This window comes from Manacus vitellinus, unplaced genomic scaffold (genome assembly GCF_001715985.3).
Source record: "Manacus vitellinus isolate BGI_N305 unplaced genomic scaffold, ASM171598v3 scaffold_6_pilon, whole genome shotgun sequence".
In the NCBI taxonomy this organism is placed as follows: Eukaryota; Metazoa; Chordata; class Aves; order Passeriformes; family Pipridae; genus Manacus; species Manacus vitellinus.
In genome coordinates, this window is record NW_021940750.1 from 32,367,006 (window position 1) to 32,383,101 (window position 16,096).

The 16,096-nt window shown below is 40.4% G+C and overlaps 1 long non-coding RNA gene across 1 annotated transcript in view; it reads right to left on the reverse strand.

Annotated features, from left to right (window-relative positions):
• Window positions 1-13,980, reverse strand: part of LOC108641384 — an 83,693-nt gene extending 69,713 nt beyond the window's left edge. Inside the window, exon 1 of the long non-coding RNA XR_001921973.1 lies at window positions 13,884-13,980. This is a non-coding gene — a long non-coding RNA (uncharacterized LOC108641384). The remainder of the gene's footprint in view (window positions 1-13,883) is intronic.
• Between the last annotated feature and the right edge of the window lie 2,116 nt (window positions 13,981-16,096).

Here is a 16,096-nt window from a genome sequence, read left to right on the forward strand (position 1 = left end):
AATGGCATTGTACCTGAGTGGTTCACTCATTTTATTAGTAATAGTAATATGACATTTTTAGGAAAAGGGATCTGAATTAGGTATATACTAGCTGTTAATAATTAAGAAAAAAATCTGTCTCCATTATTGGTGTTTTTTTTCAGTTGTAAACACATACACTTAGCACACTTCTCTATCCTCTTGTGCAAAAATCACCATGTAAATAATTCTCTTCTCTTTTCCTAGCTATCAGTTCATCAATAATATCAGACAACTCCAAATCTTGGGAACTCTGCTACCAATTTCTGAAAGTTTGTTTACAGTACTGAAACCAGTTACTAGAAAAAGGAACTAGTAGTTACTAAAAACAAAAGAACCTCAGATTCTTCAGCTTTGTCACCCCACAACAGAAGCATTAGTCTTCCAAACAGAGTTATTTAAATTCAGTTAGAGTGATACCTTTATTAAATTTTATTAGGTCATCTTTTTAAAAATGAATGGAATATGAGTAATTTTGAACCCAGGAAACTCCAAAAACATTTTGCAAGGATTTTCCTGTGAGCTGCTTCTTTATGCCTTACACTTGTACAGATGACATCACTTTACTATGGTTGTTTTCATAAACATATTTTACTCCCATTTTAGTAGACTTTTGTATTAACATATGTTAATATTACAGCATTACACTTTGCTGTTTGCAGATGATATTTAAGCAATAAAATTCTGTATGTGATGCCTGCATTCTGAAGAAATCCACCAAACCCATCAGACCTTCTATAGTATGAAATGCTTCATTCAGATAAGGGTTTGGGTTTTTGTCTATGACTGCTGAAACTTGTTTTAAGTTGTAGTTCTCATTTCCTTACAAATTAATTTCATTTTCCTTGAAACATTTACAACAGCTCTTTAATTGCATATAATGTCAGAACATGTGTCCTGGGTTGTTCAGTCAAGTCATTGTTATTATTATTACATAATATTATTATATCTGCACCAACAAGGCTCTTGGCTGAAGGTATATGTGTTCGGGCACATTCAGTTTTGTTTTTAAATGCACATGATTAAGCAACTGTGAAAAGATAACTGCTGGCAGATGATCTTTACAGAAATGGCCAACAGCTTTCACAAAAAGAAGTCTAAATACATTGTTAACAGAGATACTAAACTCTGATCTATAAAATATTTTAACCAGCATTAATTGGGGGGGGGGGGGCAGGTGATGACAAGGAGAACTGAAACTGAACTTCAGGTTCTGGACCATGACCAGTCACACATTACCCAGGACATCAGTTCAATTTTTCTTTAAATTTAATCAGCAAGTTGCAGAGATATTAAGAAATAATTTTCTCCTGTATTTCACCTTTCAATCTCTTGGCTTTTGTTATACTGCTATGAAACATGTCCTCAAATTGCCAGTGACTATGGAGCACCTGGATTTTTAATGTCAGGGTTGCAACCGGCTTTCCCTAATTCACATACTCTTAGCATAACCTAAGTAAAAGAAACAAGAATGCTTCATATCCCACCTTAATCCCCATCTCATTTTTTATATAAAAACTATGTCTGAGGTTGAGTTTGACTTCAGACAATAAGGGTTGTGAAAAACACCCTGCTGAATGAGCTAGTTGAGGTGGTAAAAGTGCTACAGTAGATGTAGCAACACTGATACTAGCAAAAATGAGACACAATTTGTCTCACTTGAAGAATTACAATAAATACAACTGCAAAAAAATCCCCATCTAAACCAGTCTAGGACCCATCTGTACCTGTTTATCTATATAACCTCTTCAGACTTTCTTACAGAAAGTTGAATACTAGGAACAGAAAAAGCCTTGATGCTGGTCCTTGTCCTGAAGGTCAAAGCCAAAATGAGCAGTCAGACCAGCAGGGAGACTGGTGTGCAGCAAATCCTTAGAGATCCTGTAATTTATGCTGTCAGTTACCTACCAGGCACTGGTTGCCATAGCTATAGCTCCTCAGTCCCTCTGTACTGCAGTAACACAACATTTAAGTCACAAAGGCATGAAAACTACAGAGATCTGTAGAGATAAACAGCCAAGCTTTTGGTGGTTTTGGCCAGTTCGTGCTACTTGATATTAAAACAAATATTTTTTGAAAAAATCATAGACAAAAAAGAACTTTTATTTTGCAAATGTTTTGGATCAAGGATGAAACCTGTGTGCCATTTTCTTCCAGGCACATAATTATTTTTCCAGTGTATAGAAACCACCCTTTCTAAGGAAAAAGAATTAATACTTCACAAAAAAGCAAGACTTTCAGACACATTAAGAACTTAACAGCTAATACCACCTTGTTTTGGCTGCAGGCTTTCATCTGACAATTTTTCAAATCATATTGTTCCACAATATAAAAACAAAACAACTCCCCACATGATAAGACTCTAAATTACAGGTTTGAATGGCTTGAGTTCTAATGCAATAATTGTAATGTATCTGGTGAAACCATTAATTAAAAATGTTAAAATGCTGTTCAAAACAAACAAATTCTCTAGATATTTTTGGCTATTTTACTAGCACTGACATTTCCTCTGACAGAACTGCAGCAATCTACGTAAGCATTTGGCTTCTTAAGTCCAAAACATTACATTACTCGTTTCATAGCATCAAGCAATTTGTATTATCAAGTACTAAATTAGTTATTAATTAACTTATTAATGTAGCATAGGTTCTTATGAAAACACTAAGCAACCTCATATTCATGGACCAATTCTATTGTTACACCATGTGTTTTAATTCTTTTTATCCCCTAAACCAGAAAATACCATGAAACTTGCCATGGCTACTAAGGAGATGCTAGAGCTCAGAAGATAAATAATGCTGGGCTAGCTCATGCTGGAAGAACTAATAGCAACATAAAACCTAGAGTACAATCTCTAAATACATTATTAATGATGTTTTCTTCTCCAATCAGCAGATGGACACTGAACAGCTCAAGTGACTGGTAATGGGATACACAGCTTTTCATCTCAAAGTATCTGCTTCAGGTCTGCCTCATGTGGATTATGACAGTTACTGTTTGACAGGTATTCAATAACCAAAATGTAATAACTAGTCCCAGTCTAGCTTTTCCTGTGCAATCTGGTTAACAAAGTTGGCATGTTGTTTTCAAACTCGGGGCTGAGTAGGCCAGGAGACTTGATTATCCTTTTAGGTCTAAAGGTTCAGTCCTTCAAAACAAATTTGAAACCCAGGTGCAAACAGGACAATGGACCTAGTGGTCACTTTCCATTAGTGTCCATCAGGTGTTTTTTCAATGACTAAATTAACTTTTAAACACATAAACAACAACAACAAAACCAGATAGAAGAAAATCAACCTGAGATGAATGGAAAAAAAGTTACTGTAATGAGACAGACTACTTTTTACATAAAGCTTGGCATGAAGGACATGATGTATTCCTTCTTTTACATGTACAAGGGGCAAGAATTTTTAGTATGGATACAAACATATAGTATGCAAGTAAAACATCTGTACTGTCCAAAAAGAATTAGTAAATTGATAAAAATCAACTGATCGTAACTCCCTTTTGCAGGAAGCCTGGTAGCTGCTTTTCTCAACAAAACTTACCATGAGCTTTGAATTTTTTGTAGGTTTTTTTTCATGTTTACCCAACACACCAATCACACTTATGTTTTCACTGAATCCAACCAAAATTAGGAGTATTTCAAACTAGATCCAAAGGCTGCCTACATCACCTGGAATCTGATAGCAAAATTAGTCATAATGTAGAAGAACTACCCCTGTGAAAAGAAAATTTCCATCAGGGTATATTTGGAGTAAGCCTAGCAATAGCCATCTCAGACATAATTAATCAGTAAATTTCAAACATAAGGTCAATATCATACGAAAGCTTTTTTAATGAGAATATTTTTGCAAATGTATCAGGCATGAAAGGGAATTATACATGTAAAAGTGCTGCAGACATCTAGTAGTAGGTCATATGTTGAATCAGAATTGTTAAAAATACAACCATGTTACCTCCTTGACATCCATGGCCATTATCTTCAAGTTTTATCTTCTCTCAGCTCAGTGCAGAACATGAAGATAGATGCTAAAGACAGCTCTCCAATAGGATTAAATTCTTTAGGTTAAAGATGGCTGAACACGTAATTTAAATCTGGATCTCTGTTTATCTACACAAATCCATTACAATCATACTTCAGTAGAATGATTGAAACTCAGTTTGTATTTAAAGTTACTTGTTATCACCATTATTAGAATCGCAGTCCAGATTGCCTTCTTCCTTATTCTAGGCACTGTAGAGACAAATTGCAGTAAAGGTAGACTAGAGAGATAAAAGATGTGAAACAGAAACAGAAACATAGAGATTAACTTGCCAAAATCACACTGCAAATCAATGGTCACATTAAGAATAGAATCCAGATCATTCAAACCCCAGTCCTTCGCTGAGCTCACAGAATGCTCCCTTGGGCATCTTTATTAGCCATCAGTGTTTACCATTAGTAATTAAAGTTAGACCATAAAAAGATCTTTTAAACACAAAGCATCTGAACTTACCATCCCTCTGTAATGTTTACAGAATAATCAAAAGTTGACTAAGAGGCTCCTGAATATACCTGCTGTACCATGTATATTCAAGGTTCACTCAGGCCTATTGGGATACAGTGAACAGCATGCACAGGAATACAAGGGTGAGCATCAAGTGGTGAACTTTATCCCTTCAGGCCAAATTACACTGACCTATACACAGCTGAGCAGCCTGGAAATGCACAGTCAAAGGTTGAACACACTCACCTGAGTGACTAGCAAGCCTTTCTATCCTTAAGAAATGTATACCTAATAAATTTTACTTTTTAATTGCTCAGCTTTTGACAATTTTCCTCTCAACTCTGGCTTCAAGCCCACAACTTATGCATATAGTTAATTTAGCATTTCACTGAATAATCCTATATATGAAGAATACTGTTTAGGAAGTACATAGCAAAACCAGATTTTACTGTGAAAAGGACATTTCCTTACCAGTATTTCGTGTACAGTGCTGTAATACTTCAGTCTTCAATTAAAACCTTTGGTTGGTTCCATAATACAGGTAAATTTTAAAAAAAACTCTTAAAAGATTAGCTATTAGTTCATCTAGTTTCTGACATTTTAGATAAATACTAAAATGCCTTCACATATTTAGTAGAACTAAAATTCAAATCCAACTTACTACAGTCAGAAAAAATCTAATTAACTTGGGGTGATGAGTAGGATTTCTATATAAATGTATGTAAAGAAATCTTACTTATGTATCTTACATACCTTATCTTGTTTCTGTACACATTTTGTTTACCTTACTGCCATTATCCTCTTTACATATAAGAAAGAAGCTTTAAATGTAAAGTACCATGAGAATTATGAACAGGCACTTACCAATCTGCTTCTTTTGTATGCTAATAACAGGGATTTTTCATTTCAATTTATTTTGAAAAGCAGGTAACTTTCAAATGACTGCTAATTCTTTCTCTGAAACAAAAATAAAGGAGTCCATAAAGAAATCTGGGCATTTAGTCTGTAAATTAGAAAACACAATATAGACAATGGGCTGCCCATAGAACTACCTTGGTAGCCACAGTGAAGGGAAAAATAGATCTCACAATTGAGAATGGAGAATAGATCTCACAATTCTTGTATCAATGTCACATGTATAAGGACACTTCTCTAAACAGCCAACAAACGTATGAACTGAGAGTCTTCTGACAAAGTTGAAAAGAAACATGTAGGATTGCAATAAAAACAAGAGCAGATACATACAGCATGCTGGAGACAGGAGCTGATTTGTGAAATTAAACTCTATAAGAACAGTTGTGGTTAATCAGCTCTGCTGACATCAACATACACACTATTTTCACAGACAGTAAAAAACTGTGGACAGCAAGAAAAGAGCATAAAGTTAAAACACCCATGAACCTCTGTAAAGGAAACGTGTCATGTATAAAGATTATGTGCTATGCTTCTATGGAATGCATGCAGGCAAAAAATCTGTGTCAAAGGCCTTGTTTTTTGACATCTCAGTAACTGTCCACACATATTATTTTCTGTCAGTACTTTTATTCACCTGCCTGGTGTTCAAAAGACATTCTAGCGTATCTAAGAAATTATGATAAAATGTAAATACAACTCACGACTATGCAGAATTTCTAAAATAAATACTGAACACAAGATGCAAACAAATTTAAGTCTAGGGCAAAATCTGTAAGGGCATACCAGATAGACAGAACACACCATGATATAAATACAGATGGAAGAGAAATCTGCAGTTATGTTGCCCTAACACCTCCTATTGTAAGGTTCTAGTTTGAAATGCTTATAAACTTTGCCAATGTTTAATTGCTGCATCTAAATATTTTCAGAGTATCTGATTTTTTTAAACCTTCAGTAAAAATGGAGCTGACACCTTCTAAAATGTGACTAAGCAAAAATATTCTGATTTGCCAAAGTGGACAAATTCTTATAACACTTATAGTGAAACACTGAATTTAGAATGATGAACTCCTCAGTACAAGAGAGACATGGAGCTCCTAGAGTAAGACCAGCAGAGAGCTACAAAGATGATTTCAGGACTGGAGCATCCCTCTCACAAGGAAAGGCTGAGGGAGTTGGGCCTGTTCAGTCTTAAGAAGAGACAAATGAGAGGGGACTTCATCAATATGTACAAGTATTCAAAGGGAAGGTGTCAGCAGGATGGAGCCAGGCTCTTTTCAGTGATAGGACAACAGGACAAGAGGCAGCAGGCAGAAAGTGATGCACAGCAAGTTCCACCAGAACATGAGGAAGAACTTCTTTACTGCGCAGTGACCGAGCACTGGAACAGACAGACCAGAGAGGGTGTGGGGTCTCCTTCACTGGAGATATCCAAGAACTGTCTGGATGCAATCCTGTGCCATGTGCTCTGGGGTGACCCTGGGTGAGCAGGGAGGTTGGACCAGATGATCCACTGTGGTACCTTCCAGCCTGACCCATTCTGTGACTCAGGAGTTTTGCCATCCAGTAGAATCTACAGCTGAATTACAGACCAAGGCTTCCAACATAGCACATAAGGAGATTTTGACTATACCTATACTATCATGTTGAATCATCACCTGTTTGGTTCCAAAGTCTTCTTTATTAGCACTCAGTCTGTGCACATGCTTGATTATTCCTGGAATACCCTCTGAAGCAAAATAACAAGGTTTCCTCTTAGACAAAATCTAGAAGCCATTCAGTAGCTAGATAGCTCTAGGAAATGGTTTGAGTACAAAGTCTCTCTGCACTTGATCCAATCCTCCAACATCATCCTTGCAAGCCTTTTGCCTGGCATGACCCCATAACACATCTCTCTGATAACATGTTTCAGTAGCAGATAAGTGGTGTGCGCAAGCACTTCTCCTTTTATCTTGGGCAAACAAAATAGGGTTTCGTTATTAAAGAACCTTTCAAAATTGTTCAGATGTCTCATATGAAAACATAGACTTTAAAGTGCCAAGAGGGAGCCGGTGTGGCAGAGGACTCTATCACAGTTTTTGAAGATAAAGGACCCTGACTACCAAAACAGACGTGGTAGGACAGCTTGATGCTGAGGGGTTTCAGTGTAGCCCCAGGCAACGATATTTAAAAACAAGCTTCACCCATCTTAAAGTACACAGTAAGAAATGGCCTGATCACAGGATGTGAGCACAGTAGAGGAGCGATATCTGTGCTGTGCACGCAGAAAGGCTGTGGAAAGGCCTGCAGAAGCCTACAAGACTCCTGCAAATCCTGCACGGTGTAGCAGCAGGCAGCCTGCCCTAGGGGGAGCAAGCCAAAAGCTCTGTTGATGGAAGCTACTCCTCGCATTCTGACAAGGAAGCACGGATTGCTCCTGAAAATCAGAAATGCAGCGTATTCATCAGCTGAGAAGATGGACACTTCTGAGCATACATAGAAGCAGCCCCTCATGCACAAACCCATGGTACTTCCAGGGTTAAGTCCTGAGTGTGCCTTCTGAGTGTGTCTTTCAACTCTTCCCACACTGAGATAAAAATATACAGCTATATTAGCTATGACAAATCCTAAAAAAGGCAGAAAAAAAATATGAAGTGTTGAAAGAGAAAATCTTGTACGGCATCAACAGGAGGTACAATTAATTGGATCTCTTCATTCATTCTATAAATATCAACTTAAGTATGATAAAAATGAAAATGTAGGAGTCTTAGCTGCAGTCACCTTTATGTTACTAGTCTCACTCATCTGATACAAAATTAATCTTCCCTTTGATATCATGTGGGAAGAAGGAATCCTAGTACATGTATGGGAACATTGTACTTAACGCAGCAAAAACCCAGAATGAACAAAGACTGCTAAAAATTGCATCAAAATACACCATAAAAATACTCAATTTGGATATGAAAAAGAGAAGAATTATCAAAAATAAACATGTCCCTGCCACCCCCTAAATTTATTGGCACAGCCAATAAATGTTAAACAGATTATTATATCAAATTTTCAAGTATCTCTTAACTCATTACAAATGCAAAAAATAAACCGACAAAAATAATGAAAATGTGACAACAGACATCCTGGTTCATATATGTTACCAACAGAGTTGCACCTCTCTGAGTTTATTCTCACAGAAAGATTCAACTCCATGACATGCAGCAAAGTCTTGCTTTTACGATCCTTTTATTTGCTTCACTGAGACAGAAGAACACCAAGCGATTTGTACGAAGTGTTTTAATGTTACTATTTTTGTAATTCCCATCTCTATGGAATTTGGGTACCAGCACACAAATGCAGGCACTTCTCATTGGAATTGGCATTCTGGATAAGACAAATGGTTCATCCGGCTTAATAGCCTGTCTTTTACTTTGATCATCATCTGAATTCCCACATGTAGGTCATTTTAATACTTAATAACCACTGTGCAAACTGTGGCCACAAGCAGATAAAAATGTTTTAACTGTCATTAGATAATATTAGATATTTTTGTTATATATAATTTGTCCAGGATATTACTGAACCTCAGTAGTGATGCCTGCCATGTAGTTTAACCCCCGTAGGCAGCTAAGCACCACAAAGCTGCTCGCTCACTTATCCCCAGTGGGATGGGGGTGAGAATCAGCAGGGTAAAAGTGTGAAATTTCATAGGTTGAGAAAAAGACTGTTTAATAATTAAAAAAGAGAGAGAATAAAAAAGAAATATGCAAAAAACCCCCAAACAATTGCTCACCACCAGTCAACTGATGCCCAGCCAGTCCCCATGCAATGACAACCCCTGCCAACCTCCCCATCCCTCCATCCAGCTTTACTGCTGAGCAAGACAACATACACTATGGAATACCTCTTGGGTCAGCAGGGGTCAGCTGTCCCAGCTGTGTCCCCTCTCAATCTCTTGTGCACCCCCAGCCTCCTCACTGGTGTGAGGAACAGAAAAGGCCTTGAGGTTGTCTAATCACTGCTCAGCCATAACAAAACCATTCTTATGTTAGTAACAGTGTTTTCGTCCCAAATCCAAAGCACAGCTAGCCCCACTAGAAGCTACTGTGAAGAAATGTAACTCTATCCCAGCTAAAACCAGTACAATGCCTTAGTAACATTCTGCGTGAGTTTTCCATACTCATTATTTATGTTTTTTCACATTCATTTTAAAATTAAGTTGGCCCAGACAGAAATCCAGAACCCACGTGTTAATTAACATGGACAATGGTTACTGGCATGCAACAGCAGGCCAGTTACCAGTCATATGTAACAGTATTTCCAAGTGGTCCAGGAGCTCTGTTTAAGCTCTGGCCTGTGCACCCAAACCTGGCCCACTTTGTCCGAGCTGTATCTACATCCAGCCCTGACTCTTTCCAGCAGGGCTTACTGACTGAACTTCCTAGGTGGACCTCAGGTGCACACTGCAGGTACCCCATTCTCTCTGGCCCTGGTCTCCTGGATGAACCATAAACCTGTGTTATAATAGTCCTCTCTCTGGGCTTGTCTCCTTGAAGCTCAGATCTGTGTTATAGGAAGTCATGTCTCCATTTTGGTCTTTGGTCTCCTGTTTTTCCTTAGTGGATTTCTTGGATAGACCGCTGACTTTTTACCTTGCCTTGTCTCAGAGTGGTGACTATCACTATCCTGACCCCACTGAGATGGTACCCTGGTCAGAGAGGACCTTGTCTTTGCTGTAGCCATGTTCTTTTCCGAACTCTTTCTCTCTCGTGGAACAACTCTTGCTGCTCCCCAGTAGAAGATAAGCAAGGTGACTTCTGGTTTTGCCAATAAGCCTCTGGGAGCTTACTGAAAAGGGTGTGCAACATGAGTTTCACTACTTACCTGAAGGAAGGAGAGTCATGATTTTATTTTTTTTTAAAGTGAAAAGTCTCATAGCAAACCTTTTCTGTAATGCTATCATTGCCTAAATAATTGACAATGTTGTTCACTACATTCAAATGAAATCTTATCAATTGTTTTAAACATAAGAGGCAAGGAAGAGAGTGAAATGAATTAAGACCAGACAAAACTCAAAGCAATCTGTATTTCAATGTAATAATTCCATGGTCATTGAAAAGTCATAAAGTTGAGATTTAGATAGCATAATTAAATATCCATGAGCATTTTTTTTAATTTTTAACAGTACAAACTTTACAAAAATATGCATCAGTATTACAGCTAGAGGGTATCCAATACTGACACTACTACACATACATACGATTAATTATGGTTCTGAATGTGCATCTCTAGTTCTGTGTTAAGTGATGCCATTTGTAACCATGTGGTCACACATAGACCTAAAATATCACGCTGTCTACATGCATGAAGCTCCAAATTTGACCCGTTATTCATTACTTCAAAAGAGTCTGACTTTTATACAGCTTTGACTAAATTGTTTTGCAACCTTTACAACACTGCAGATTGTGACAGCAGGGCATCCAACACTAATGGATTTTAAAAGAGTTGAGAATTAAAGCCATACAGTTTAGATTGAGAACAGCACAAGAATTATTTACTGTAATTTAGGGTAAGCAGAATGAATCCATGCTAGTGGAGAAAGTTCCTGAAAGATGTTTAAGCTTTTTTTGGGAGTTGAACATACTGGTTTTGCAGCTTTTGATGCTAGGCTGCATAGAAGCAGAGACTATTGCAGGTGCTGATGAAGTAGTTTATTCCCTCAGTTAGTTCCTTCAGACATAATCTGGCAATCACTTGCTCCTGACAGGAAAGTTACCTTAAATAGTAGTTTGACCTGCACAAGCATGAAAAAAAAATTTGTTTAAATTTCAAGCCATCTATTCCAGCCTTCTTACTGGCAGTGGTGCTTCCATTTTCAATTCTCTCTTTACATCTGACACAGAGCCCCAGAAAGCAAGAGATCTGCTTCAGTCAGTGAAGAGATGTTTGGAGAAACAGCCTGACAATGTTTGACAACTATGTATAATGATGACAGTTCATTGGCTTTTCAAACCTTGTCCACAAGTGCAGTTGCATAGTTTCAGTTGAGCCAAATTAACAGCTTCCTAGTAAAAGGTCTCCTTGTCTCCTGTCTCACAGTTCAGTTAGTTTTCTGCCATTTTAACAAGCTGAACTGTCATACCACCCAATTAAACTAGAGACAGTGCATGGGAAGCAGTAAAGTCATGCACCTGGGGATGGAAGATGTTATCCATCACAGTGACAGTGATCTGTTCAATAAACTCAGGCCAGAGTATGACAACAAAACAAATGAAAAGCAAACAAACAAAAAAGAATATCCAATACTTCTGGAAAAGACTAACTATGTAAATATTCCCCTTTCATTGGCACCCTGGACACTTGGCCCAGTTTCAAGCTATTAAATATTATCCAGGTGTTTTACACAATACTTGACATTATCTGGTGATTTAAGTTTTGCAAGTTTAGACAATTTAATCACTACAGCAAAAAATGTAAATTGGAAGCTATGCTGTATGCATTAGTTTTTGACATTTTAATTACAGAGATAGTTCTGAATCTGTTCTCATTTTTGAAAACAGCTAGTTTGCATGAAACGTTCAGAAGTTAATGCAAATATTAACACAGCCATATTCACACTCATATTACATCACCTTATTTACATAGTTAATTCTGCTCTGTAGCAGAATAATTAGGCCCACAGTGACGTACCATTGTAGTAAAAATAAGATTTTATCATGTAAGTCACTTGCCTTATTCTCATGTTTTATGAAGACACTGGAGCATACAGATGGAACTATTTTTCTTGTAAACCTCCTCCACCCACTGAGTATTTCATCTAATACAGCAGGCCTTGAAAAACAATTGCTTTCTGTTACTGGTGAATTGGACTCTGCAGCAAGTGCAGTGAGGGGGAGTCAAGTTTTCCCAAGAGTTTCTACATCTGTGGTCACAAAGAAAACCTCCTAAATGTTAACTGAGTCAGCACCATCTTTTGAACCTGTATTCAGTCCAACGTATCGATTCAAGGTTTCCCAACTAACTGCAAAATAAGGACAGACGATTTTTGCTGATGCTATTCAGAAGCACTTGGGTAACATCGATACTGACAGAGTTTTTCCATTATTTGGAAAAACTATGAGCACTAGCAAGCACAAAGGAGGCCAAGAGCCAATGAGAAACTCATTAAGCTGCTTAAACCGATCTAAATCTAGGCTGTTGAGGTCACATCCCGCCCCCGCCACATATTTCCACCCCCTTCCTTCAGCCAATGCTAGTGTTTACAGAAGCAGGTGGTGGTGTGCCAGTTCAAGAAAAAAAAAAAAAAAAAAAGGCAAAAAACAAACCAAACCAAAATCAAACCAATACATTGCTTTGGGAGGACAGTTTTCAACCTAATCAATTCTGTGAACAGGTTTAGGGAGCTGCACAGTACCAGCATCAGTGCAGAGGAGGGAGATAGGAGCACAACAGCTGGGAATTAAGAGTAGTTTAAGCTTCTATGAAACTGAAACCTAACAAAAAACTGGAAGCTCTTGAGTTTATTCTTAGCTGTCCAAACCCTTTCACACACTGATCAAACTCCAGACTACAGATGGAGGTAGATTTCTTTTCTTTACTGTCGCTCAATATGTTCAAAATCCATTTATTCTGTCGGTGAGAAATCTCATTTATTAGTCGTAACTCATTCATGACTGGCTATTAACAGAGGCACAATAGTGATAACTGCACTGCATTTATAAACCCTCAAACCAGAGAAGATTAAGGAAAGGATAAGAGGCAGACATAATTTGTTTTCCAGCACTTAAGAAGCAGGAAAGGAAGAGGGCTGATGTAAGAGGAAACAGCTCTCCATAGTGAGTAGACTTCTTTGCAGTGCCTGGAAAAGGGAAAGTTTCTGTGTCCTTTTGCCACAGCAAAAGCAATGATAAAATATAATGGATACAAGCTGATGTTAAGAGACCATCCCTTCAGACACAAGTGGTTATTAGAAATCCCACTTCCCAGAAAGGAGAACATAGCTGTTTGCTCATGCTGGCTTTGATACTTACAGGTTGGGTAAGGAAGGAGACCAATTGCACTTTTATGCTGTATTTATTAAGCTGTAATTTTTCTATCCTTTAGCAGTACAGCACAATTAGAATTTAACAAGTATGCCCAACCTAAATTTTAAATGCTTTATGTCCTGGCATTATTATGAGTATTAAGGTCCCCTGCACATTTTACTCAACTAACAGTAATTTGGGGCTTAATCTGGCAGTGCGAGAAATACAATTTGCAGATTTTGCAGATGAAGTATCTGCACATTTCTTTTGTCCAAGATTGTTCTGATTTTTTTGCATTCTGCCTTTGAGAGATTAAAAAGCGATTTGTTAATTGATAATTTAAAAAATTATCTCTGGTTCAGGCGGTCACCGTGAAAACACACAGACACCTGCACCCAAGCTTTTAAAAGGTAACAAGGGATAAAAATACTATCAGGAAACCAGGCTGCAACTTTGCAAAGCTCACCTTTTCCTCACGCACCACACACTGCAAGCATGCTCTGAAGTCCTCACACTGATGATAGGCACACTGGGTTTGTACCAGAGAGCCAGCGTGAGTCAGGTATGCTCTGTTGGTTTTTTTGGTTTTGTTTTTTTTTTTCCTTAGCATTTCCGCTCTCCAGTGACAGGCGCCCGGAGCCACTCACTACCCAGAGCGGCTCAGGGCGGGGGGTGCAGCGATCACTCGCTTCCCACGGGCTGAGGAAGAGCCTACTGGAGGCTCGGGGCGCTGAGGACACCTCGTCTCGCACCGCTGTCCCCGCTCAGCCCGCGGGGCCACCTGGAGACGAAGCTGGAGCCCGGGAAGACCGGCCGGGATCACCACACGATCCGCGGCGGGAGCGCCCCGGACGCGCTACGGAATTACGAGGGGGGGCCGGGCGGGGGCGCCCTCACCCGCCCGCACGGGTTTGACGCGGCGCGAGGCGCGGCCCACGTGAACGCGCGCAAGCCAATGGGCGGGCGCGCCGTCCCCGCGGCGGGGAAGGAAGGGGGGGGCGCGAGCCGCCGCGGAGCGGGGGAGCGGGCAGCGGCAGCGCGGGCGGGCGCGGGCGCGGGGCCGAGCGGGGCCGGCGGGGGCTGCGCCTACCGAACATGCCGAATAAAAAACAAGAAAGGAGAAGTGAGTAAGCGGCGGGGTCCGCAGGCGGGGAGGAAGGGGGCGGGGGGCGGAGCCCGCGGGAGGCTGTGGGGCGCAGCCCCGCGGGGAAGAGGAGGAGGGGCCTGGGCGGGGGGCGCAGAGGCGAGCGGAGCGCGGCTCCGCTCCCCGGTGCAGCGGCAGAGCCGGGCGAGGGGTACCCTCCTCCCTCACCGCTGTGTGCCGTGCCGCCCGCCTCCTCCCAGAGCCGGCGCGTGGAAGGGGCTAGCTCCCGCGGGGCCTAGGCCGGGGGTGCCGAGGCGGGTCCCGATGTCGCCTCGGTGGGGGCGGCCGCGGGGTTCGGCGTGCGGGGGAGTGCGGGAGGGAGGGGATGAGAAACGTGTCCTGCTCAGTCCGCGGCTGGTCGGAGGCTGAGTGGGAAGAGGAGGTCTCGCTGAGGGGCCGGGGGTGCTGGGGGAGCGGGAAGGAGTGTTTTCCAGGCAGGGCTGCGTGGGGGGTCTTTCCCCACGGCTGCTCGCCCGCGCCCCGTCCCGGGAAGTTTGGCTGCTGCGTAGCTCAGGCTGCGGTGGGAGTTGTGCTTGGGGGATCTCCTTAAGTATCCCAGGAGCCCTGATCGCCTCTCGGGAGTCTTTCGGCTCCTTTTCCTGACAATAGGAGAGGATCTTTGGCCCCACTTCGCCTCAGGCTCCACCGGCGCTCCCGGGAGGGATTTGTCTGGCGGCCACGAGAGGGGCTTGCACAAGTAATGATGGCAGAAAACTTGTAAATCCAGCAGGAAGTTCGCTGGATCGCACTCTGTTTTGTGAGAGGCAATTAGCCATGTGAGTGGAAGTCAGAGACAGCGAAGTGTGCTGTCTGCCTCATCCAGCTGCCGGCCCTCCCGACCGCTCCTGTTTGGTGGATCCTGTTTGTCTTTTAGTTTGTCAACATGACTTTAAAATGAGATGTGGGGAAATTGGATGTTGTGGTTTTGGGGGGTTTGTTCGCTTTAATTTTTTTTCCAATATCCTTGGCACCTTTGACGTTTAAAAACATTGAAACTTTCCTTCACTTTTCTGAGAGTAACGAATGTCAAAAGTATGCCGCGAGTGAAGGATGCAAGTTAAGTAGGATGCTGTGAGGGAGAAAATTGAGTTGTGGGCCTACTTCTAGTACGAGACTTTCTAGTCCCTAGAACAGACAAAATAATGAAGTGTAAAATGTGTACTATACTCATGCTGGTTTCAAAGCTAAACTAAATATAAATATATCTGAAGCTATAAAGGGAGGAGAGCAAGGTCATAGACATCGTTCAAATCACTTGCATTCTTTGTCTCTGCCTGCTCACCTGTGTGAAAGCTTATCTTTATAGGTGAATTTTGAGGCATAAATAAAATTCCAAAGCCTTTCTACAGATAAAAATGTTTAAGGCAGCTTTGTGAAGACCGATAGTTCAGTATTAAGATCTTCCAATAAAACAGTATCATTTTCGTTTTGTCAATTTTATTACTTTTAGTGAGTGTCTAAATAAACCTGATTTCTTGACTTGAAAATCTGTCTAGATCTCCTTTTCAGAAAAACTGAGACTGCAAAATTATTTT